Below are 26,533 nucleotides of genomic sequence, written 5' to 3' on the forward strand. Positions count from 1 at the left end.
TCATTTGATTTTCAAAATTCCAAAATTTACAAAAATTCTTTCATAAAACCCTGATTTCAAGGTCATCAGGGGTATTTTAGTCATTTTGACCCTAATTTCGAATTTTCAAGTTTATTTTCGAAATTTATTCATTATTTATCATGTTTATATCAAAGGGGGTATGAATTTGGGTTTATATCTGAATAATATCCGATAATTTCCCATATTTTCGGATAAATTCAGAAAAACCTACATTTTTGTGCTAACCTTGTTTTCTAGTTTTGCAGGAACATTCAAGAAGAAGACTTAGCTTTTATTTTTTTTATTTCAATTCAATATAACCTCAAATGTAATAATTTGGAATAAGAGTTACTTTTCTGCTTAGAATAAGGTTGCATTGCATATAGTCTAATTTATGCAAATTTCAATATGTGATGTATGATTCATGCACATTATTTCAAATTCACTATGGTTTACACGAATGGCATGTGCACAAGCTCTTATGGAGTTTACAAACTCGGTGGGATTCGTATTTATGGCCATAGTCAGAATACGAAGAAAACCAAGATTTATGATCTTCATATTAGCCACATTCAGCCTGTACTTAGGCTAACTTAAAAAAATGCACTGCATTTTTCAAAACATCAAAAGGATTTCTCAATTCTTCAATGAAATTCTCTTTTCAAATTCATATTCATTCATTCATATTATTCAAATTGCATTGTTTTCAAATTCATTTTCCAATTTCAATTTAAAAAAAAAATCAGTTTTCTCAAGAATTTCCAAGTCTTTCTCAGGATCTGATTTTCTCAGAATTCTAAATTTTCAAATGAGACTTCAAAGTATTTCCCAAGTTCAAATCAAGATTTTCCTATGTTTTAACATTCTCAAATTTCAAAAACCCAAGTTTTCAGAAATCTATTTTCTCAGAATTCCCATTTTCCTGAGAACCCAGTTTCTTGAGAATCCATTTTTCATGTCAAAAGTCATTTTCCAATGAATTTCTTAGATTTTCTCAGAATTCTCAAATCCATTTTCTCAGAAAAGCAATTCCAAATTTCAAAATTGATTTTCTAAAATTCAAATTTTCCTGAGAAATCACTTTCCAATGCAAATTTCTGATTTCCAATAAAATTCAATGATTTTCTCAGGAATTCCAATTTTCAAGCACTTTTCCAATCCTTTTCTAAATGCATTTCAATTTTCCAAAGCAAACATCATATTTTCTCAAACTTGCATTTTTCAAAATTCCATAGCACAGGCCTGATTCTTTGTGCATTCTAGGAAAAATAGAGCATAATTTAGATATTTGAGTCAAGTTAAAGCACATAATTGGTCCTTGGTTCAATTACCCCTGGTAAAGGCGCCAAGAACGGTTGAACCTCGTATCGACAGGCGGATCCCATTCCACGGAATTTTCCCACAAATTTTTAAAACGGAGGCGAGTAATTTTCAAAATCATTTTCAAAACTTTGGTCGAGTTTGACTCGTGAAATTCATCTCTCTCTCGCAAGGGAGGGGAAAAATTTTGCGATGATAACAGGTTTGGCGACCGTGATGGGACCTGTCTTCGTCTGATCAATTATGTGCTTTAACTTAGTTCAATTATCAAAATTATGTTATATGGAATCTCAGCTTTAATTTTTTATATCATGTGAACCTAGGAGCCAAGACTTGAACCCAGCTGACATGGATTGCATGTAAACTAGGCATGGTTTGGTAGGATCATATTGAGGAGAATTATGCATGCTCACTTAGACTTAGGTCTCAAATACAACGCTCCTCAATCTAGGACTTGTATGAAAACAATGTTTGCTTCTTCAAAAGTTTTCAAAATTCTATCTCTTTAGGACTTAGAAACTTATGTTTGCCTGCATGTGATCATATTTCAAAAACCACCCCACCTAAGTCTACCCGGTCTTCACGTTGCTGGGCTCTCTTCCACAACCATAGTTCGGGAAAGAGCCTCACAACTGGGCCACTTATTTGGGCTAACACCCCCCTGCCACGTACCAAGGGCCATAGTGCAACGTATATCGGCAGGCGCTCAAGGATGTTGGGAAAACACAAGCCTAGACCCGGAGATGAATTTTTATGCCACGTACATCGAGCCTCGGCTCGAGTATATCGGCATAACTGGATTAGACACAGTTGATTTGAGCCTAGAGTCAGGATTAGGGTCCTAAAGCTCTTTCAAAATTGATGCATTTAGAGTTGGCTTCTTAGGGATTGCTGTATGTGCATAATTGTTTGTAATTGAATGTATGATATTCATTTTCGCCTTATTTTCTCATATTTTTCCCAATTTTTCCAAAATACCGAACAATTTTCCAAAATACCTCATTTTTCATCTTTTATGAAATATCTCCTTTTTCTCAAAAACCCTGGACGATTTTTCTTAATTATCCACCTTTTCCTTCAAAACTCCAGGAGATTTTCCATTCTTTCGTTCCTCTGGACTTCGAATTTCCAGCTTTCATTTTATCCTCCCTGCAATTTTCAAAATTCTTGTATTTTTCCAAAGTCTAATTCCAGTCTTCTTGTCTTTCAGTCCAATGGCATCCAGTCAGCTCGATTCTGTTTTTCCTGAGGGTCACATCTCCTACGAGGTGCGACAAAGTCTTCCTGAGCATCGATCTCTTAGCACCGGACCCTTCTTCCCTTGGTGGTACTATGTCTGGTTCAAAAACTTCTATCGTATGTTTCTTGACCACTTGAGCGAATGCGGGTTGGAATTGGCATCTGCAGTGGGAAAGTTGACAGTCAACGACAATCTGATTCATGCACTGGCAGAGCGGTGGAATCCGCGCACTTGCACGTTCTGGTTCCCGTGGGGCGAGATAACACTATTGATGGATGAATTTTCAGAGATTATGGGACTGCCCGAGCTAGTCGGCCAGCCTGGAGATCCATTAGAGCAGCAATTTCTGATCAATGTCAAGGGTCTGGACCCCAAAGATGTCGTAGCTCGCATGACAGGGGGCAAGTCTTGGCCACTGATTGAAGAAAACGATAATGAGTACGTGAGCCTGATCGAGATCTACCGACAGCATGGAAAATTCGTAGAAGTCAGCTCGCTGTCCAGAACAGCTCGAGAGAGAATTCAGCATGCGATGGTTCTATGTACTGTGGGACTTGCTTTCTTTCCAGATGGACAGAATTAAGTGGATGTCAGAATAGTTCAGCTTTTGAGAAGATGGGGAAGTCGACAGACCAGCCGTCTCTCGATAGCCATGGCCGCGCTTGCTTTTCTATACAAAGGATTGACTTGTTTCACGCTTGGAGAGTCCATCTTAGTCGAGAGATGTACCTATGCTCTTCAGTCTTGGTTCCTTCAGCATGTACTGATCAAAGCTAGTTCGTTCAGATATAACGGCAAGGAGCTCCTTCCAATTGCACGGTACTGATTCCTGATCGATTACTGCAAGAAGAAGTGGTGTGAGACTATTTTGATCGAGAGTTATCACCTCCTAGATACACCTATGCATATGGTAAGATATTCAAGCTACTCGGCCCATTTTCTTGTACCTACTACTATCCAGAGTGATGTGTCAGACAATTTTCTCAGAGACAGAAGCGCGTAGAAGCTCGGCTACTATCAGGGGTTATGCCAGAGTTTGACCTTGCATCAGCGCAGTGATCCGAAACATACGATTCTGCCAAATATGGTTGGGATTCTTTCATCATTCCCACTCTTTTCTCCAATCCTCATGTCTCTGCTGATCATAAAGAGTGGTGACAAATTGTATGTCCGCCCCCTCTTTCTCAAGTTTATTATTAATACAATCATGTTTTCCCTTCAATGAATAAAAATCTTTCAAATTCTTCATTCTTGGTTTGACGACCTCGCCTAGGTAACAAGGCATGATTTTCAGTTGTTTATTTTCTTTGCAAAGGAATGACAACACAATTGTTGTAATGCCAGCGATGACTCAATCCCTAGTAATGGGATACTCTTTCAATTATCTACCAAATTCTCATAAAATATTTTTTTTTCTATATTCATTTCTATCCTGAATCTTCATCATCGAAATTTAATCATCCATTCTGTAGAGAGCATTAGTATTCTCAAGTGATTCAGATCAGATCAAGCAAGAAGACACCACTGTATCAGGGCATCAGTGATTTTAGAAGTAGGCAAGAAGAAATGGATTCTCCAAGATCTGTCAGAAGACAGAGTCTGAATAATAGGGATGACATTGATCCTGCTACATATCAGATGTTCAAGAAAATGATGATTAGGATGATGTCTGAGCAAGCTGAAGACAGTCTCAGAAAGGCTCCCATCAAGGAGAAGACATCTGTCTCCTTCTCTCAGAATATCACTAGAAAGAGCAGCGAGCAATTCAGCGCATGACTGCTCGATATTTTATTCTTGCCAACATCCTTTATCGTCGTGGATTTAGTTCTGAATATTCCAGATGTTTGGATGAAGAAGAAGCCAAAGAAGTTGTGCAAGAAGCACATGAAGGCAATTGTGGTGGTCACGTTGGCTACCAAACTCTTGTCAAACAAATCATCCGAGCAGGATATTACTGGAGAACTATGCAACAAGATTGCTATCGTTTTGTGAAGAAGTGCGTTCAATGTCAGATGCATGCACCTTCCATTCATGCGCCAGCAACATATTTACAATTTGTCGTTTCGCCATGGCCATTTTCTATGTGAGCTTTTGATGTTCTAGGCCCCATTACTCCTGCTTCAAATGGCAACAAAAATTTTCTTGCCGCAACAGAATATTTTACTAAGTGGGTAGAAGCAGTCACTCTACGCACAGTAGAAGGTCGACATGTGGTCTCATTCATCCACAAGAATATCCTATGTCGTTTTGGCATACCACATGATATTGTGTTGGACAATGGCAGTTATTTCAAGAATGAGAGAATGAGGACATTCTGCTCAAAATTCAGAATCCATCATCATTTCTTCGCTCTTTATTATCCTCAAGGGAATGGTCAAGCAGAGGCCACCAGTAAGATTCTTATTAGAATCTTGGAGCGAACTTTAGAAACAGGCCGTGACTGGCATGAGAAGATTCATGATGCATTGTGGGCATATCGAACCACCATTCGAACTCCAACTAATGCTACTCCGTCAGAACTTGTCTACGGAACCGAAGTAGTATTGCCTCTACATGTTTAGAAACCTGCTCTGAAATTTGCATTACTTCTCGAATTACCTCTTGATCAGTATCAGCAACAGCGACTAGTACAACTTGATTTGCTAGATGAAAGAAGACTAAGAGCAGCAGAGCACGTTCAATCATAACGTCAGAGAATAGCCAGACAATATGCAAAATTTGTCATTGAAAGGAAATTATGAGTCAATGATCTAGTACTCAGATCCATGGCTTATCTCTAGTGCCGCCCAAGTGGCAAATGGTCACCGAATTGTGAAGGGCCCTATGTTGTCGAGGAAGCTTTACCCCGCAATTCATATCTGCTTATCAATATCGATGGTGTGGAATTATCAGACCCCATCAATGCTCAATATTTGAAAATTTTCTATACTTAAATCCTCTATTCCATCATTTGTAATTTCTCAATATATTTTCTTCAATAATGGTCAAATTCTTCTTTTCCAGTTACACTGGGCATTATTTTGAAAATTATTTTCAAAACATCTTGTATGCAGGCAGGATCAAACAAATCTCTCATTTTGCATGCATGTGCATCATTTTGCATGCATGTGCATCATTTTGCATGCATGTGCATCATTTCACATTCATTTGCATACATTCGCATTCGTCTGCATCAATTTGCATTTGCATCGAGTTTCCCCTTCAGGTTAAGGGATAAATCCTGAGACCCCGACAGTTGTCCAAGTCGTCGTGAGGGTGAAGACTGAAAATCTTCTATCAAAATCAATTAGTAAATTCTCAAAAATCCAGTGTTCATGCTGGTAAAATTTCCAAAATTCAGTGTTCGTGCTGGTAAATTTTTTTTTAAATCCAGTGTTCGTGCTGGTAAATTCTTCAAAATCCAGTGTTCGTGCTGATAATTCTTCCAAAAAAAGTATTCGTACTGATCTATTTTCAAAATCCATTACTTATACTGGTTCATTTCCAAAATCCGGTATTCACACTGGTGCATCTTTCAAAATCCAATTTTTATTGGTCAAACTTTCTAAATCTGGTTTTATTGGTTAATGTTTTCAAACCTAATCCATGCTGATCTAGTGTTCTTGCAAGATTCGAGTTCCGACTCGAATTTTCTTTCCTCTGGGATTCGAGTTTCAACTCGAATTTCTTTCCCTTCTGAATTGGTCTAGAAGATTAGAGTTCCGACTCTAATCTTCTTCCAAATCCAATTCAAATGTCCTAGAATTGGTCTAGAAGATTAGAGTTCCGACTCGAATCTTCTTCCAAATCCAATTCAAATGTCCTAGAATTGGTCTAGAAGATTAGAGTTCCGACTTGAATCTTCTTCCAAATCCAATTTCAAATATCAAATTTCAAAGTTCCAAATTCTAATTTCGGCCCTCGGGCCACCCAATTTCCAATTTTGACCTTCGGGTCAATCAATTTCCAAATTTCCAATTTTGACCTTCAGGTCAATCAATTTCCAAATTTCTAATTTTGACCTTCGGGTCAATCAATTTCCCAATTTCCAATTTCCAAGTTTCAAATTCCAAATTTCCAATTTCGACCTTCGGGTCAATCAACTTTAATTTCGACTTTCGGGTCAATCAATTTCCAATTTCCAATTTCAAATACCAAATTTTAAATTTCCAATTTCCAATTTCCAAATTTCCAAATTTCAATTTCCAATTTCCAATTTCCAATTTCAAATACCCAATTTCCAATTTCCAATTTCCAATTTCCAATTTCCAATTTCCAATTTCCAATTTCCAATTTCCAATTTCCAATTTCCAATTTCCAATTTCCAATTTCCAATTTCCAATTTCCAATTTCCAATTTCCAATTTCCAATTTCCAATTTCAAATACCAAATTTTAAATTTCTAATTTCTAATTTCCAATTTCCAATTTCCAATTTCCAATTTCCAATTTCCAATTTCCAATTTCCAATTTCCAATTTCCAATTTCCAATTTCCAATTTCCAATTTTGACATCCGGGTCACCCAATTCTCTATTTCAACCTTCGGGTCACTCGATTTCTAATTTTGACCTTCGGGTCATTCAAATCCTCAATTTCGACCTTCGGGTTATTCAATCCTTCAATCTCAACCTTTGATTTCCCATTTCGACCCCTTGTGTCATTCGACTCCCAATTTCGACCTTCGGGTCAATCAATTTCCAAATTCAAGCCTTCGGGTTACAATCTTACCAACATCAGTCATTTTCCTGCCTTCGGTTTACAACTTTGTCAATATCTATCACTTTCCAAGCCTTCGGGTTACAATTTCATTATTGTAAATCATTTTTAAATCAACAAAATCCTGCTTTCGAGCTGGTCGGTCAACAAATCCTGCTTTCTAGCTGGTAGGTTAACAAATCCTGCTTTCTAGCTGGTCGGTCAACAAATCCTGCTTTCGAGCTGGTCGGTCAACAAATCCTGCTTTCTAGTTGGTCGGTCAACAAATCTTGCTTTCTAGCTGGTCGGTCAACAAATCCTGCTTTCGAGCTGGTCGGTCAACAAATCCTGCTTTCGAGCTGGTAGTTCAACAAATCCTGCTTTCTAGCTGGTCGGTCAACAAATCCTGCTTTCGAGCTGGTCGGTCATCAAATCCTGCTTTCGAGCTGGTAGTTCAACAAGTCCTGCTTTCGAGCTTGTCGGTCAACAAATCCTGCTTTCGAGCTGGTAGTTCAACAAATCCTGCTTTCGAGCTGGTAGTTCAACAAATCCTGCTTTCGAGCTGGTAGTTCAACAAATTCTGCTTTCGAGCCGGTCGGTCAATAAATCCTGCTTTCGAGCTGGTTAGTCAAAACAAAACCCAACTTTTAAGTTGATCTTTCACTAAGTCTTTTCAGGACTCAAATTGGTCATGGATGTGTCAATTAGACCTCAAGCAATTTCTTTCACCAAGGATTTCAAGAACATTTTGCCAATTTGCCATTAAATATTTGTTGATTTCAAAATTTTTATTGCACAAAAATATTACCTCAGAATACCTTCAGTATTGTTTCCGAAAGGTCAAAGCTTTTGTGAAAAAGGATTCAGAATTCAAATTCTTTCTATTGGCCAACCAAAAGGATGATGAATAAATCCTCGATATGGCCAGCAAAAGGAAATTCAATGTTGTTGCAAAGCCATAAGTGATCGGTATTGATCGCAGTCAATGGCACATTTTTATAGATCATTCTTGGAAAATAAAGCAATCGAAATATCCTAGGCGATACAGAAAAATCCATTAAATCCCTATATCTCCTCAATCACCTAAGCTGCAATTAAGTATCTGCAAAAGGGATCTCTCAATTGTCGTCAAGATGAAGGCGAATTATGCGAGTAGACTCCCGGGGCCAAAGAAGATTTGAATCATCTCCAAGATGATGGAGTTTGTGACGGATCCTTCCAGGGAAAGTTCAGAGCACCATCAAGATGAAGGCGACTGCGATGAGCCTCCCGACAAACTCTAAAGGATATTTAATTTCTGCTATCAACAAGAGATTTCCAACCAAAGAGCCAATAACCGTCAATATAATCCCTGAGAGAAAAGAAGGATCGGAGCATCTCTGAGATGAAGGAGTTTGTGACATAACCTTCCCAAAAAAAAAAAGAGAGAGAAAAGTCAGAACATCTCCAAAATGAAGGATGATGTAATCCCCAAAAAGCCCAAGAGAGCTCTAATTCTGCCAATAAAGAAAAAAAGTGGGCAGAAAGATCATCATGAGAAAAGAATCCCAGGATATCAGACTGCCAAATTTGCCAAAGAATCTTCTTTAATTTTGTGAAATTCTATTATCAATATTCTTTCACCAATTACTGTCACAATATCAAGAATACTCTCTTTTCTGCTCATATCAAGGAAATTGATAGCTTCCTTGAAAGAAAGCCAATTGCAAGCAATTTGAATTCGAATCTTGATTCTATGGAGTTAAGCCCAATCGGAGGTAATACTTCAGGTAGAAAAGAGGAAAGATTTTCATACCAATATACATCAATTTCAAGCATTTTGAATCAACAAACAATTTTTAACATTTTGGCAATATTTTCTTACTATCTTGACATGAAGTGAAGAGCTTGATGTCCATCTTAACACATCCTGATATCACCTTTTACCTCCTTGAGAGAGTAACCTTTATCATCTTTCGCGTTGTTGAAAGATTAGCCTTTTCTGTGAAAGGATCGCCTTTGTCATCTTTCGCGTTGTCGAAAGAATTCATCTTTCGCGTTGTTGAAAGAATCGCCTTGTTCCTTTGGATCACCTTTATTATCTTTCGTGTTGACGAAAGAATCCATCTTTCGCGTTGTCGAAAGAATTCATCTTTTGCGTTGTCAAAAGAATCGCCTTGCTCCTTTGGATCGCCTTATCATCTTTCGCGTTGTTGAAAGAATCACCTTGTTCCTTTGGATCGCCTTTACCATCTTTCGCGTTGTCGAAAGAATTCATCTTTTGCGTTGTCAAAAGAATCGCCTTGCTCCTTTGGATCGCCATGTCATCTTTCGCGTTGTTGAAAGAATCACCTTGTTCCTTTGGATCGCCTTTATTATCTTTCGTGTTGACGAAACAATCCATCTTTCGCGTTGTCGAAAGAATTCATCTTTTGCGTTGTCAAAAGAATCACCTTGCTCCTTTGGATCGCCATGTTATCTTTCGCGTTGTTGAAAGAATCACCTTGTTCCTTTGGATCGCCTTTATTATCTTTCGTGTTGACGAAAGAATCCATCTTTCGCGTTGTCGAAAGAATTCATCTTTTGCGTTGTCAAAAGAATCTCCTTCTCCTTTGGATCGCCTTGTCATCTTTCGCGTTGTTGAAAGAATCGCCTTGATTCCTTTGGATCGCCATGTTATCTTTCGCGTTGTCGAAAGAATTCATCTTTCGTGTTGTTGAAAGAGTCACCTTATTCCTCTTCAAGAAAATTGTCTTATTCACCATCCAACTTACCATTTTCATTTCCCGGTCAGGTTAAGGGTTAAACCTGAGCCTCATTTTGATGAGGTATTTCGTTTCCCGATCAGGTTAAGGATTAAACCTGAGCCTTATTTTGATGAGGTATTTCGTTTCCCGGTCAGGTTAAGGGTTAAACCTGAGCCTCGTTTCTACACGAGGAATTTTCCGTCCCATCCAGGTTAAGGGAAAAACCTGAATCTCACTTCTTTTAAGGTAAAATTTTCTTCTTTATTCTCCATTTCATATCTACCATTTTCATCAAGGCTAATATTTTCATATCCAGTCAGATCCTTCTAACTGGGGCATTTTTATAGCCCAAATTTGGTGTGTTTTCTTTGCCACTAAGCTCGTCTTCAAGCCGACTTAGTAGCAAAGAGGGGCATCTGTAAACACCCCAAATTTTCCACATCCATTCTCAAACAATCCTCCTCAGGCAGTGCCAACCCAGTCAGGTCAGTGTAGGAGTCAAACCCCCAGTCAGTTTCAGAAAATCACCATTTTACCAACTTTCACTACGAAAATTACCATTTTACCCCTAGGTCATCCCAGACCCCAGTCAGTCTGAGTCAACCAAGCTCATTGGTCAGTTCAGAACATTTAGAATATCAATCATTTCAAGATTATCTGAGCTCACAATGAACAGACCATTTCCATTTCTGACCATTCCTGTCAAGATGGGATCATTTCTTCATAAATGAGCTTATTTCTCACTCAAATCTAAGTCAATTGTCTTCGAGTCAGTCATTCATAGTCAGTCATATTCCTCAGAGGCTAACTTGAACTCACCACGAGTTTAAGTGCTCCAGTTTCAGTTCAAAACCATTTTCAAATGTCTAGGAGCCCATTTTAGTCCATTTTAGCTCTTTCAACTGAAATTGAGTTGAGTTCAGTCAATTGAGCTAGTGTTCAAGCTTTGATTTTAGTTCATGTCAGTATCACTGACCTTTGTTCTAGCTCAAACCTAGCTCAGGTTCGTAATTCACTTCGCTCCAGTAATCATTCCGTACCATTTCTCTAAAAATGGCAACTTTTCTTGAAAATTCAGTCGGAAAGGTCAGTTGAGTCAGTGCCTGGTCAGTTCATTTGAGTTCTGAAACTCTAAAACCCAGCTCAATCTAGCTCATCTCAGTTTAATCCAGCTCGAACCCAATTTTCAGTGTCACTCTGACCCAGTAGAGTCCCGAAAACCATTTCTTGAGCTATTTTGCAAATTTTATCAATTTTAATACCTTTTGAACTGGTACAACTGCCAATCGGGGTTTAAAATCTAAAATTCTTCATTCATGGTTAGCATTTTGCATGTCATTTCATGTCATTTCTCATCATTTCATATCATTTCTCAGCATTACATCACATTTCATTTCATTTTCGAAGTCCAGAACTCCAGCTTTATAAATTTCAATCCAGATTGAGTTTTAAAAGTTTTCAGAAATCAATTTCAAACCTCGGGTTTCCAAAATTGATATTTTCACCCCGGGAGTCTAAATTTGGAAATATTTTCTCAAGAAAAATAATCTGGATTTCTTTCAAAATCAAATTTTCAAATTTACACTGGATTTGCTTCGCAATGAGCTATTGAACTTCAAAATCTGAGCTCGTTTCAAAAACTGCCAAAAATAGCTCATTTTGTTTAAAGCATTTTCTCGAGAAAAACAATCTGGATTTCTTTCAAAATTACATTTTCAAATTCTACACTGGATTTGCTTCGCAACGGGTATTGAACTTCAAAATCCGAGCTCGTTTAAAAAACTGCCAAAATAGCTCGTTTCGTCTGGAAACTTTCTGAAAAGACTATTTTACCCCTCTAATTTTCAAAATGAATTTCAAAATTGAAATTTGGACCCGCTCTGAGATGGCCCATTCATTTGCATTTCTATTTTATTAAAAAAAAAAGATGCTTCTTTTTATTTGTTTATTTTTGTTTTTATTGATTTTTATTTATTTTTTATTTTTATTTTTTTTTAGAGAGGTGGGGACCCACAAGGTGGTCGCCCAAACCTCGAGCCCCTCTATTTCTCCATTTCCTTTCTCTCCTCCTCTTCTTTCCCTTTCCTTCTTCCTTTCTTTCCTTCTTTCTTTCTTTTCTTTCTTTCTTCTTCCTTTTTCTTTTCTTTCTTTCTTTCTTTATTTCCTCCTTTCTTTCCTCTCTCTCCACTCACGTATGGTTCTTCCAGCCCCCTCTTCTTCTTTCCCTCTCCTTTCTTCCCTTTTTTTTCCTTTTCCTTCTTTCCTTCTTCTTTCCTTTTCCTTCCCTTCCTTCTTTCCCCTTTCTTCCTTACTTCCTTTGAAATTCTCTCAAAAGCCAAGGCTGCAACTATTCACGGATAGCCATTCACGTATGGTTGTAGACAAAAAAAATAAAGTCAGCTATTATTATTAGCAACTTAGGTTTTAATGAATTAAAACCTAAGTTACTAACCAAAAAAAAAAAGAAAGGGAGAACGACTGCAGCTATTCCTCTCATCTGACGTCTCTCTCTCTCTCTCTCTCTCTCTCTCTCTATCTATCTATCTATCTCTCCCTTTACCTCTCTTCTTCTCTCCTTGGCTGCTACAGCCACAGCAATTCCAGCCTCTCCACAGCAGCTCTCCCCTTGGCTGCAACTTCCTTCAGCCATTGAAGCCACCACCAGAGCTTCTCCTCCATGCCTAGCAGCACCAGCCATTGCCACCACTAACTGCAGTAGCCCTTGCACCTCTAGCAGCCTCAACAAGCTTTTTCTAGCAGCCCTAAGGAAGCTGTACGCCCAGCAGCTCCAGACCATCTTCAACCTCCAACCTAAGCAAGTGCAGCCTACTCCAGCCACTAGCACCCCAAGCTTGAAGCTCCAGCTCTACCAGTTCAACAGCAGGTCCATCATTGTTTCCAGCCATACAGCTGCAGTCACCACACAAAGGGGACGTCCAGCCGGCGACCACTTCCTTCAGCCGGCGCAGCCACCTTGGTTCCAGCCAGTCCAACTCCTTCAGCCGATGTATCAGCACCCTCCTTTTGCCTCCATCTTCTTTAACTGTTGCAGCTTCAAGCCTTCATCAACCCTCATCCTCCATTGGTCATACCACACCAAAGCGTCGCACGTTAGCCTCCTTCAATCAACAATAGTTGCAGTCATCTTCCAGCAAACCCAAGGTAAGAGTTTCATCTTTTTTTTACTTTTTTTTTTTCCTTACTTTCTTGCTTAAGGCTACATGGAGTATGGGATCCCTCCGATAGATGGATCGGATCCCCTATAACCATAGCCAAAATTAAGTTTAGATTATACCCCCTGATTATTTTTGTTTTATCATTGAATTCATGTAAATTTCGTATTATTGGCCTCGTATTTAGATTATTTTAATGATTTATAGGTATTTTGATTAGTTTCTTTAATATTTGCTTATTAGTTTATAGGTTTTGATTTTAAGCGTCAGTCCAGCCTTTGTTTCATGTTTAATTGTTCATCTATAAATTTCAAAAATTCTATGATAGATGTATCGGTTAATCATTCATTTTTCTGCAAAAATTCGGATCGATTTGAGTTTAATAACTCTATCTAATAAATCCAAAGTCCAGATCAGGTTTTAAACCCTCTGGAAATTCCAGATTCCCATTTAGCAGGGTTGTCGACCCAAGATCGCCTCCATGGATGATTCAATTTTCCCTCAAAAAATCATAGTGGATTCATCATTGAATATACTAGTGATCTGGAAATTTTGAGGTTTTTCCAATTATTTTTGACCTCTGTAAAAAATCAGATTTCTCAGACCCCTGGGAAAATATCGATTTTCTTTCGTCAGGGTATAGACAGACCCTAATGCACTGAGTCCATCCAATCTGTAACCCTCCTTTTGCCTCCATCTTCTTTAACTGTTGCAGCTTCAAGCCTTCATCAACCCTCATCCTCCATTGTTCATACCACACCAAAGCGTCGCACGTTAGCCTCCTTCAATCAACAATAGTTGCAGTCATCTTCCAGCAAACCCAAGGTAAGAGCTTCATCTTTTTTTTACTTTTTTTTTTTTTTTTTAATTTTTTTTCTTACTTTCTTGCTTGAGGCTACATGGAGTATGGGATCCCTCCGATAGATGGATCGGATCCCCTATCACCATAGCCAAAATTAAGTTTAGATTATACCCCCTGATTATTTTTGTTTTATCATTGAATTCATGTAAATTTCGTATTATAGGCCTCATATTTAGATTATTTTAATGCTTTATAGGTATTTTGATTAGTTTCTTTAATATTTGCTTATTAGTTTATAGGTTTTGATTTTAAGCGTCAGTCCAGCCTTCGTTTCATGTTTAATTGTTCATCTATAAATTTCAAAAATTCTATGATACATGTATGGGTTAATCATTCATTTCTCTGCAAAAATTCGGATCGATTTGAGTTTAATAACTCTATCTAATAAATCCAAAGTCCAGATCAGGTTTTAAACCCTCTGGAAATTCCAGATTCCCATTTAGCAGGGTTGTCTACCCAAGATCGCCTCCATGGATGATTCAATTTTCCCTCAAAAAATCATAGTGGATTCATCATTAAATATACTAGTGATCTGGATATTTTGAGGTTTTTCCAATTATTTTTGACCTCTGTAAAAAATCAGATTTCTCAGACCCTTGGGAAAATATCGATTTTCTTTCGTCAGGGTATAGACAGACCCTAATGCACTGAGTCCATCCAATCTGTAACCCGTATGCAAAAACTTTCAACATGAAAGTTGTTTCTAACATAATTTCCTGTCATTGTCCAAAATTTGGGAATTTTTGAATCTGTTTCATTATTTTTCCCAGATTTTCTCTTTCTGTTTAACAGATTTCAATATCTTGAAATTCTAGAGATTTAGGTGTCTGATAACAGTGTGCCCTTTTCCAAACCATAGCCCAAATCCCAATGGTGTCAAAAAATCAAATCTTCCTCTATTTGTTAGAGACATTTTCACACAATTTCAGCTTTTTTCCTATATGTCTTCTATTTTTCCTATGTTTTCTACCGAAACCTGTCTGTTTCCCCTAAATCCTAGAGTCGCCGGATTCCGATCCGACTTGCCGGAGTGGCACAGCTCCGACCATAGGTCAAAACTAGAAAGTGTAAAAGGAAAAAATCCTTGCCTTATTGTCCTCTGTCACCCCATAAAATTTGGGAAATTTTTATGGAAATTTGATATCCTAAATCCCCTTTAGAATCAATATTTTAGGCAAAAATCATAAAATTTATGGTTTTTATTTGAATTTTCATATTTAAAAATACAAAAAAATTATATTTTCGAGCTCCATTCTGTTTTTAGGGTTCTTTTAGGTGTCCATGCCAAATTTGGTTTAATTCCAAGTTCATTTGCTCTATGTGTTAGTTTATCTTTAAATTTAGAAGCAAAAATCAGAAGAAAATCAGGTTAAATCGATGTTTTATGATATTTTCGCCATTTTAGGGTTTTTATCATGTACATAAGCATGTAGAATCATATTAGGGTTAATTTTAATCTCATTTGCATTTCATATTTTTCAATTTTGCAAAATTTATTTCAGAAAACCCTAGTTTCAAGGCCATAGTCTTGTTATTAGGGGTATTTTGGTCATTTTGACCAAAATTTCGAAATTTCAATTTCTAATTCTCCAAAATTTCATGCATATCATCATATTTTATCATATTATGTTTGATTTATTTCATTTGATTTTCAAAATTCCAAAATTTACAAAAATTCTTTCATAAAACCCTGATTTCAAGGTCATCAGGGGTATTTTGGTCATTTTGACCCCAACTTCGAATTTTCAAGTTTATTTTCGAAATTTATTCATTATTTATCATGTTTATATCAAAGGGGGTATGAATTTGGGTTTATATCTGAATAATATCCGATAATTTCCCATATTTTCGGATAAATTCAGAAAAACCTACATTTTTGTGCTAACCTTGTTTTCTAGTTTTGCAGGAACATTCAAGAAGAAGACTTAGCTTTTATTTTTTTATTTCAATTCAATGTAACCTCAAATGTAATAATTTGGAATAAGAGTTACTTTTCTGCTTAGAATAGGGTTGCATTGCATATAGTCTAATTTATGTAAATTTTAATATGTGATGTATGATTCATGCACATTATTTCAAATTCACTATGGTTTACACGAATGGCACGTGCACAAGCTCTTATGGAGTTTATAAACTCGGTGGGATTCGTATTTATGGCCATAATCAGAATACGAAGAAAACCAAGATTTATGATCTTCATATTAGCCACATTCAGCCTACACACTTAGGCTAACTTAAAAAAATGCACTGCATTTTTCAAAACTTCAAAAGGATTTCTCAATTCCTCAATGAAATTCTCTTTTCAAATTCATATTCATTCATTCATATTATTCAAATTGCATTGTTTTCAAATTCATTTTCCAATTTCAATTTAAAAAAAAAATTAGTTTTCTCAAGAATTTCCAAGTCTTTCTCAGGATCTGATTTTCTCAGAATTCTAAATTTTCAAATGAGATTTCAAAGTATTTCCCAAGTTCAAATCAAGATTTTCCTATGTTTTAACATTCTCAAATTTCAAAAACCCAAGTTTTCAGAAATCTATTTTCTTAGAATTCCCATTTTCCTGAGAACCCAGTTTCCTGAGAATCCATTTTTCATGTCAAAAGTCATTTTCCAATGAATTTCTTAGATTTTGTCAGAATTCTCAAATCCATTTTCTCAGAAAAGCAATTCCAAATTTCAAAATCGATTTTCTAAAGTTCAAATTTTCCTGAGAAATCACTTTCCAATGCAAATTTCTGATTTCCAATAAAATTCAATGATTTTCTCAGGAATTCCAATTTTCAAGCACTTTTCCAATCCTTTTCTAAATGCATTTCAATTTTCCAAAGCAAACATCATATTTTCTCAAACTTGCATTTTTCAAAATTCCATAGCACAGGCCTGATTCTTTGTGCATTCTAAGAAAAATAAAGCATAATTTAGATATTTGAGTCAAGTTAAAGCACATAATTGGTCCTTGGTTCAATTACCCCTGGTAAAGGTGCCAGGAACGGTTGAACCTCGTATCGACAGGCGGATCCCATTCCACGGAATTTTTTCACAAATTTTCAAAACGGAGGCGAGTAATTTTCAAAACCATTTTCAAAACTTTGGTCGAGTTTAACTCGCGAAATTCATCTCTCTCTCGCAAGGGAGGGGAAAATTTTTGCGATGATAACAGGTTTGGCGACCGTGATGGGACCTGTCTTCGTCTGATCAATTATATGCTTTAACTTAGTTCAATTATCAAAATTATGTTATATGGAATGTCAGCTTTAATTTTTGATATCATGTGAACCTAGGAGCCTAGACTTGAACCCAGCTGACATGGATTGCATGTATACTAGGCATGGTTTGGTATGATCATATTGAGGAGAATTATGCATGCTCACTTAGACTTAGGTCTGAAATACAACGCTCCTCAATCTAGGACTTTTATGAAAACAATGTTTGCTTCTTCAAAAGTTTTCAAAGTTCTATCTCTTTAGGACTTAGAAACTTCTGTTTGCCTGCATGTGATCATATTTCAAAAACCACCCCACCTAAGTCTACCCGGTCTTCACGTTGCTGGGCTCTCTTCCAGAACCATACTTCGGGTTAGAGCCTCACAACTGGGCCACTTATTTGGGCTAACGCCCCCCTGCCACGTACCAAGGGCCATAGTCCAACGTATATCGGCAGGCGCTCAAGGATGTTGGGAAAACAAGAGCCTAGACCCGGAGATGAATTTTTATGCCACGTACATCGAGCCTCGGCTCGACTATTTCGGCATAACTGGATTAGACACAGTTGATCTGAGCCTAGAGTCAGGATTAGGGTCCTAAAGCTCTTTCAAAATTGATGCATTTAGAATTTGCTTCTTAGGGATTGCTGTATGTGCATAATTGTTTGTAATTGAATGTATGATATTCATTTTCGCCTTATTTTCTCATATTTTTCCCAATTTTTTCAAAATACGGAACAATTTTCCAAAATACCTCATTTTTCATCTTTTATGAAATATCTCCTTTTTCTCAAAAACCCTGGACGATTTTTCTAAATTATCCACCTTTTCCTTCAAAACTCCAGGAGATTTTCCATTCTTTCGTTCCTCTGGACTTCGAATTTCCAACTTTCATTTTATCCTGCCTGCAATTTTCAAAATTCTTGTATTTTTCCAAAGTCTAATTCCAGTCTTCTTGTCTTTCAGTCCAATGGCATCCAGTCAGCTCGATTCTGTTTTTCCTGAGGGTCACATCTCCTACGAGGTGCGACAAAGTCTTCCTGAGCATCGATCTCTTAGCACCGAACCCTTCTTCCCCCGGTGGTACTATGTCTGGTTCATAAACTTCTCTCGTATGTTTCCGGACCACTTGAGCGATTGCGGGTTGGAATTGGCATCTGCAGTGGGAAAGTTGACAGTCAACGACAATCTGATTCATGCACTGGCAGAGCGGTGGAATCCGCGTACTTGCACGTTCTGGTTCTCGTGGGGCGAGATAACACTATTGATGGATGAATTTTCAGAGATTATGGGACTGCCCGAGCCAGTCGGTCAGCCTGGAGATCCATTAGAGCATAAATTTCTGATCAATGTCAAGGGTTTGGACCCCAAAGATGTCGTAGCTCGCATGACAGGGGGCAAGTCTTGGCCACTGATTGAAGAAAATGAGAATGAGTACGTGAGCCTGATCGAGAACTACCGACAGCATAGAAAAATCGCAGAAGTCAGCTCGCTGTCCATAACAGCTCGAGAGAGAATTCACCATGCGATGGTTCTATGTACTGTGGGACTTGCTTTCTTTCCAGATGGACAGAATTAAGTGGATGTCAGAATAGTTCAGCTTTTGAGAAGATGAGGAAGTCGACAGACCAGCCGTCTCTCGATAGCCATGGCCGCGCTTGCTTTTCTATACAAAGGATTGACTTGTTTCACGCTTGGAGAGTCCATCTTAGTCGAGGGATGTACCTATGCTCTTCAGTCTTGGTTCCTTCAGCATGTACTGATCAAAGCTAGTTCGTTCAGATATAACGGCAAGGAGCTCCTTCCAATTGCACGGTACTAATTCCTGATCGATTACTGCAAGAAGAAGTGGTGTGAGACTATTTTGATCGAGAGTTATCACCTCCTAGATACACCTATGCATATGGTAAGATATTCAAGCTACTCGGCCCATTTTCTTGTACCTACTACTATCCAGAGTGATGTGTCAGACAATTTTCTTAGAGACAGAAGCGCGTAGAAGCTCGGCTACTATCAGGGGTTATGCCAAAGTTTGACCTTGCATCAGCGTAGTGATCCGAAACATACCATTCTGCCAAATATGGCTGGGATTCTTTCATCATTCCCACTCTTTTCTCCAATCCTCATGTCTCTGCTGATCATAAAGAGTGGTGGCAAATTGTTTGTCCGCCCCCTTTTTCTCAAGTTTATTATTAATACAATCATGTTTTCCCTTCAATGAATAAAAATCTTTCAAATTCTTCATTCTTGGTTTGACGACCTCGCCTAGGTAACAAGGCATGATTTTCAGTTGTTTATTTTCTTTGCAAAGGAATGACAACGCAATTGTTGTAATCCCAGCAATGACTCAATCCCTAGTAATGGGATACTCTTTCAATTATCTACCAAATTCTCATAAAATTTTTTTTTTCTATATTCATTTCTATCCTGAATCTTCATCATCGAAATTTAATCATCCATTCTGTAGAGAGCATTAGTATTCCCAAGTGATTCAGATCAGATCAAGCAAGAAGACACCACTGTATCAGGGCATCAGTGATTTTAGAAGCAGGCAAGAAGAAATGGATTCTCCAAGATCTGTCAGAAGACAGAGTCTGAATAATAAGGATGACATTGATCCTGCTACATATCAGATGTTCAAGAAAATGATGATTAGGATGATGTCTGAGCAAGCTGAAGACAGTCTCAGAAAGGCTCCCATCAAGGAGAAGACATTTGTCTCCTTCTCTCAGAATATCACTAGAAAGAGCAGCGAGCAATTCAGCGCATGTCTGTTCGATATTTTATTCTTGCCAACATCCTTTGTCGTCGTGGATTCAGTTCTGAATATTCCAGATGTTTGGATGAAGAAGAAGCTAAAGAAGTTGTGCAAGAAGCACATGAAGGTATTTGTGGTGGTCACGTTGGCTACCAAACTCTTGTCAAACAAATCATCCGAGCAGGATATTACTGGAGAACTATGCAACAAGATTGCTATCGTTTTGTGAAGAAGTGCGTTCAATGTCAGATGCATGCACCTTCCATTCATGCGCCAACAACATATTTACAATCTGTCGTTAAGCCATGGCCATTTTCTATGTGGGCTTTTGATGTTGTAGGCCCCATTACTCCTGCTTCAAATGGCAACAAAAATTTTCTTGCCGCAACAGAATATTTTACTAAGTGGGTAGAAGCAGTCACTCTACGCACAGTAGAAGGTCGACATGTGGTCTCATTCATCCACAAGAATATCCTATGTCGTTTTGGCATACCACATGATATTATGTTGGACAATGGCAGTTATTTCAAGAATGAGAGAATGAGGACATTCTGCTCAAAATTTAGAATCCATCATCATTTCTTCCCTCTTTATTATCCTCAAGGGAATGGTCAAGCAGAGGCCACCAGTAAGATTCTTATTAGAATCTTGGAGCGAACTTTAGAAACAGGCCGTGACTGGCATGAGAAGATTCATGATGCATTGTGGGCATATCGAACCACCATTCGAACTCCAACTAATGCTACTCCGTCAGAACTTGTCTACGGAACCGAAGTAGTATTGCCTCTACATGTTCAGAAACCTGCTCTGAAATTTGCATCACTTCTCGAATTACCTCTTGATCAGTATCAGCAATAGCGACTAGTACAACTTGATTTGCTAGATGAAAGAAGACTAAGAGCAGCAGAGCACGTTCAATCATATCGTCAGAGAATAGCCAGACAATATGCAAAATTTGTCATTGAAAGGAAATTATGAGTCAATGATCTAGTACTCAGATCCATGGCTTATCTCAAGCGCCGCCCAAGTGGCAAATGGTCACCGAATTGGGAAGGGCCCTATGTTGTCGATGAAGCATTACCCCACAATTCATATCTGCTTATCAATACCGATGGTGTGGAATTATCAGACCCCATCAATGCTCAATATTTGAAAATTTTCTATACTTAAATCCTCTATTCCATCATTTGTAATTCCTCAATATATTTTCTTCAATAATGGTCAAATTCTTCTTTCCCAGTTACACTGGGGCATTATTTTGAAAATTATTTTCAAAACATCTTGTATGCAGGCAAGATCAAACAAATCTCTCATTTTGCATGCATGTGCATCATTTCGCATTCATTTGCATACATTCGCATTCATCTGCATCAATTTGCATTTGCATCGAGTTTCCCCTTCAGGTTAAGGGATAAATCCTGAGACCCCGACAGTTGTCCAAGTCGTCGTGAGGGTGAAGACTGAAAATCTTCTATCAAAATCAATTAGTAAATTCTCAAAAATCCAGTGTTCGTGCTGGTAAAATTTTCAAAATTCAGTGTTCGTGCTGGTAAAAAAATTTTTAAATCCAGTGTTCGTGCTGGTAAATTCTTCAAAATCCAGTGTTCGTGCTGGTAATTCTTCCAAAAACAGTATTTGTACTGATCTATTTTCAAAATCCATTACTTATACTGGTTCATTTCCAAAATCCGGTATTCACACTGGTGCATCTTTCAAAATCCAATTTTTATTGGTCAAACTTTCTAAATCTGGTTTTACTGGTTAATGTTTTCAAACCTAATCCATGTTGATCTAGTCTTCTTGCGGGATTCGAGTTCCGACTCGAATTTTCTTTCCTCTGGGAATCGAGTTTCAACTCGAATTTCTTTCCCTTCTGAATTGGTCTAGAAGATTAGAGTTCCGACTCTAATCTTCTTCCAAATCCAATTCAAATGTCCTAGAATTGGTCTAGAAGATTAGAGTTCCGACTCGAATCTTCTTCCAAATCCAATTCAAATGTCCTAGAATTGGTCTAGAAGATTAGAGTTCTGACTCGAATCTTCTTCCAAATCCAATTTCAAATATCAAATTTCAAAGTTCCAAATTCTAATTTCGGCCCTCGGGCCACCCAATTTCCAAATTTCCAATTTTGACCTTCGGGTCAATCTATTTCCAAATTTCCAATTTTGACCTTCAGGTCAATCAATTTCCAAATTTCTAATTTTGACCTTCGGGTCAATCAATTTCCCAATTCCCAATTCCCAATTCCCAATTTCCAATTTCCAAGTTTCAAATTCCAAATTTCCAATTTCGACCTTCGGGTCAATCAACTTCAATTTCGACTTTCGGGTCAATCAATTTCCAATTTCCAATTTCAAATACCAAATTTTAAATTTCCAATTTCCAAATTTCCAATTTCCAATTTCCAATTTCAAATACCAAATTTCCAATTTCCAATTTCCAATTTCCAATTTCCAATTTCCAATTTCCAATTTCCAATTTCCAATTTCCAATTTCCAATTTCCAATTTCCAATTTCCAATTTCCAATTTCCAATTTCCAATTTCCAATTTCCAATTTCCAATTTCCAATTTCCAATTTCCAATTTCCAATTTCCAATTTCCAATTTCCAATTTCCAATTTCAAATACCAAATTTTAAATTTCTAATTTCCAATTTCCAATTGCCAATTTCCAATTTCCAATTTCCAATTTTGACATCCGGGTCACCCAATTCTCTATTTCAACCTTCGGGTCACTCGATTTCTAATTTTGACCTTCGGGTCATTCAAATCCTCAATTTCGACCTTCGGGTTATTCAATCCTTCAATCTCAACCTTTGATTTCTCATTTCGACCCCTTGTGTCATTCGACTCCCAATTTCGACCTTCGGGTCAATCAATTTCCAAATTCAAGCCTTCGGGTTACAATCTTACCAACATCAGTCATTTTCCTACCTTCGGTTTACAACTTTGTCAATATCTATCACTTTCCAAGCCTTCGGGTTACAATTTCATTAATGTCAATCATTTTTAAATCAACAAAATCCTGTTTTCGAGCTGGTCGGTCAACAAATCCTGCTTTCGAGCTGGTCGGTCAACAAATCCTGCTTTCTAGCTGATAGGTTAACAAATCCTTCTTTCTAGCTGGTCGGTCAACAAATCCTGCTTTCGAGCTGGTCGGTCAACAAATCCTGCTTTCGAGCTGGTCGGTCAACAAATCCTGCTTTCGAGCTAGTCGGTCAACAAATCCTGCTTTCGAGCTGGTCGGTCAACAAATCCTGCTTTCGAGCTGGTCGATCAACAAATCCTGCTTTCTAGCTGGTCGGTCAACAAATCCTGCTTTCCAGCTGGTCGGTCAACAAATCCTGCTTTCGAGCTGGTCGGTCAACAAATCCTGCTTTCGAGCTGGTAGTTCAACAAATTCTGCTTTTTAGCTGGTCGGTCAACAAATCCTGCTTTCGAGCTGGTCGATCATCAAATCCTGCTTTCGAGCTGGTAGTTCAACAAATCCTGCTTTCGAGCTGGTAGTTCAACAAATCCTGCTTTCGAGCTGGTAGTTCACCAAATTCTGCTTTCGAGCCGGTCGGTCAATAAATCCTGCTTTCGAGCTGGTTAGTCAAAACAAAACCCAACTTTCAAGTTGATCTTTCACTAAGTCTTTTCAGGACTCAATTTGGTCATGGATGTGTCAATTAGACCTCAAGCAATTTCTTTCACCAAGGATTTCAAGAACATTTTGCCAATTTGCCATTAAATATTTGTTGATTTCAAAATTTTTATTGCACAAAAACATTACCTTAGAATACCTTCAGTATTGTTTCTGAAAGGTAAAAGCTTTTGTGAAAAAGAATTCAGAATTCAAATTCTTTCTATTGGCCAACCAAAAGGATGACGAATAAATCCTCGATATGGCCAGCAAAAGGACATTCAATGTTGTTACAAAGCCATAAGTGATCGGTATTGATCGTAGTCAATGGCACATTTTTATAGATCATTCTTGGAAAATAAAGCAGTCGAAATATCCTAGGTGATACAGAAAAATCCATTAAATCCCTATATCTCCTCAATCACCTAAGCTACAATTAAGTATCTGCAAAAGGGATCTCTCAATTGTCGTCAAGATGAAGGCGAATTATGCGAGTAGACCCCCGGGGCCAAAGAAGATTTGAATCATCTCCAAGATGACGGAGTTTGTGACGGATCCTTCCAGGGAAAGTTCAGAGCACCGTCAAGATGAAGGCGACTGCGATAAGCCTCCCGACAAACCCTAAAGGATATTTAATTTCTGCTATCATCAAGAGATTTCCAACCAAAGAGCCAATAACCGTCAATATAATCCCTGAGAGAAAAGAAAGATCGGAGCATCTCTGAGATGAAGGAGTTTGTGACGTACCCTTCCCAAAAAAAAAAAGAGAGAGAAAAGTCAGAACATCTCCAAAATGAAGGATGATGTAATCCCCAATAAAGAAAAAAAGTGGGCAGAAAGATCATCATGAGAAAAGAATCCCAGGATATTAGACTGCCAAATTTGCCAAAGAATCTTCTTTAATTTTGTGAAATTCTATTATCAATATTCTTTCACCAATTGCTCTCACAATATCAAGAATACTCTCTTTTCTACTCATATCAAGGAAATTGATAGCTTCCTTGAAAGAAAGCCAATTGCAAGCAATTTGAATTCGAATCTTGATTTTATGGAGTTAAGCCCAATCGGAGGTAATACTTCAGGTAGAAAGGAGGAAAGATTTTCATACAAATATACATCAATTTCAAGCATTTTGAATCAACAAACAATTTTTAACATTTTGGCAATATTTTCTTACTATCTTGACATGAAGTGAAGAGCTTGATGTCCATCTTAACACATCCTGATATCACCTTTTACCTCCTTGAGAGAGTAACCTTTATCATCTTTCGCGTTGTTGAAAGATTAGCCTTTTCTGTGAAAGGATCGCCTTTGTCATCTTTCGCGTTGTCGAAAGAATTCATCTTTCACGTTGTTGAAAGAATCATCTTGTTCCTTTGGATCGCCTTTATTATCTTTCGTGTTGACGAAAGAATCCATCTTTCGCATTGTCGAAAGAATTCATCTTTTGCGTTGCCAAAAGAATCGCCTTGCTCCTTTGGATCGCCTTATCATCTTTCGCGTTGTTGAAAGAATCACCTTATTCCTTTGGATCGCCTTTTCCATCTTTCGCGTTGTCGAAAGAATTCATCTTTTGCGTTGTCAAAAGAATCGCCTTGCTCCTTTGGATCGCCATGTCATCTTTCGCGTTGTTGAAAGAATCGCGTTGTTCCTTTGGATCGCCTTTATTATCTTTCGTGTTGACGAAAGAATCCATCTTTCGCGTTGTCAAAAGAATCGCCTTGCTCCTTTGGATCGCCATGTCATCTTTCGCGTTGTCGAAAGAATCGCCTTGTTCCTTTGGATCGCCTTTATTATCTTTCGTGTTGACGAAAGAATCCATCTTTTGCGTTGTCGAAAGAATTCATCTTTTGCGTTGTCAAAAGAATCTCCTTGCTCCTTTGGATCACCTTGTCATCTTTCGCGTTGTTGAAAGAATCGCCTTGATTCCTTTGGATCGCCTTGTTATCTTTCGCGTTGTCGAAAGAATTCATCTTTCGTGTTGTTGAAAGAGTCACCTTATTCCTCTTCAAGAAAATTGTCTTATTCACCATCCAACTTACCATTTTCATTTTCCGGTCAGGTTAAGGGTTAAACCTGAGCCTTATTTTGATGAGGTATTTCGTTTCCCGGTCAGGTTAAGGGTTAAACCTGAGCCTCGTTTCTACACGAGGAATTTTCCGTCCCATCCAGGTTAAGGGAAAAACCTGAATCTCACTTCTTTTGAGGTAAAATTTTCTTCTTTATTCTCCATTTCATATATACCATTTTCATCAAGGCTAATATTTTCATATCCAGTAAGATCCTTCTAACTGGGGCATTTTTATAGCCCAAATTTGGTGTATTTTCTTTGCCACTAAGCTCGTCTTCAAGCCGGCTTATTAGCAAAGAGGGGCATCTGTAAACACCCCAAATTTTCCACATCCATTCTCAAACAATCCTCCTCAGGCAGTGCCAACCCTGTCAGGTCAGTGTAGGAGTCAAACCCCGAGTCAGTTTCAGAAAATCACCATTTTACCAACTTTCATTAGGAAAATTACCATTTTACCCCTAGGTCATCCCAGACCCCAGTCAGTCGGAGTCAACCAAGCTCATTGGTCAGTTCAGAACATTTAGAATATCAATCATTTCAAGATTATCTGAGCTCACAATGAACAGACCATTTCCATTTCTGACCATTCCTGTCAAGATGGGATCATTTCTTCAAAAATGAGCTTATTTCACACTCAAATCCAAGCCAATTGTCTTCGAGTCAGTCAGTCATATTCCTCAGAGGCTAACTTGAACTCACCACGAGTTCGAGTGCTACAGTTTCAGTTCAAAACCATTTTCAAATGTCTAGGAGCCCATTTTAGTCCATTTTAGCTCTTTCAACTGAAATTGAGTTGAGTTCAGTCAATTGAGCTAGTGTTCAAGCTTTGATTTTAGTTCATGTCAGTATCACTGACCTTTGTTCTAGCTCAAACGTAGCTC

This window comes from Nuphar pumila, chromosome 12, assembly GCF_984573655.1.
Source record: "Nuphar pumila chromosome 12, dmNupPumi1.hap1.1, whole genome shotgun sequence".
In the NCBI taxonomy this organism is placed as follows: Eukaryota; Viridiplantae; Streptophyta; class Magnoliopsida; order Nymphaeales; family Nymphaeaceae; genus Nuphar; species Nuphar pumila.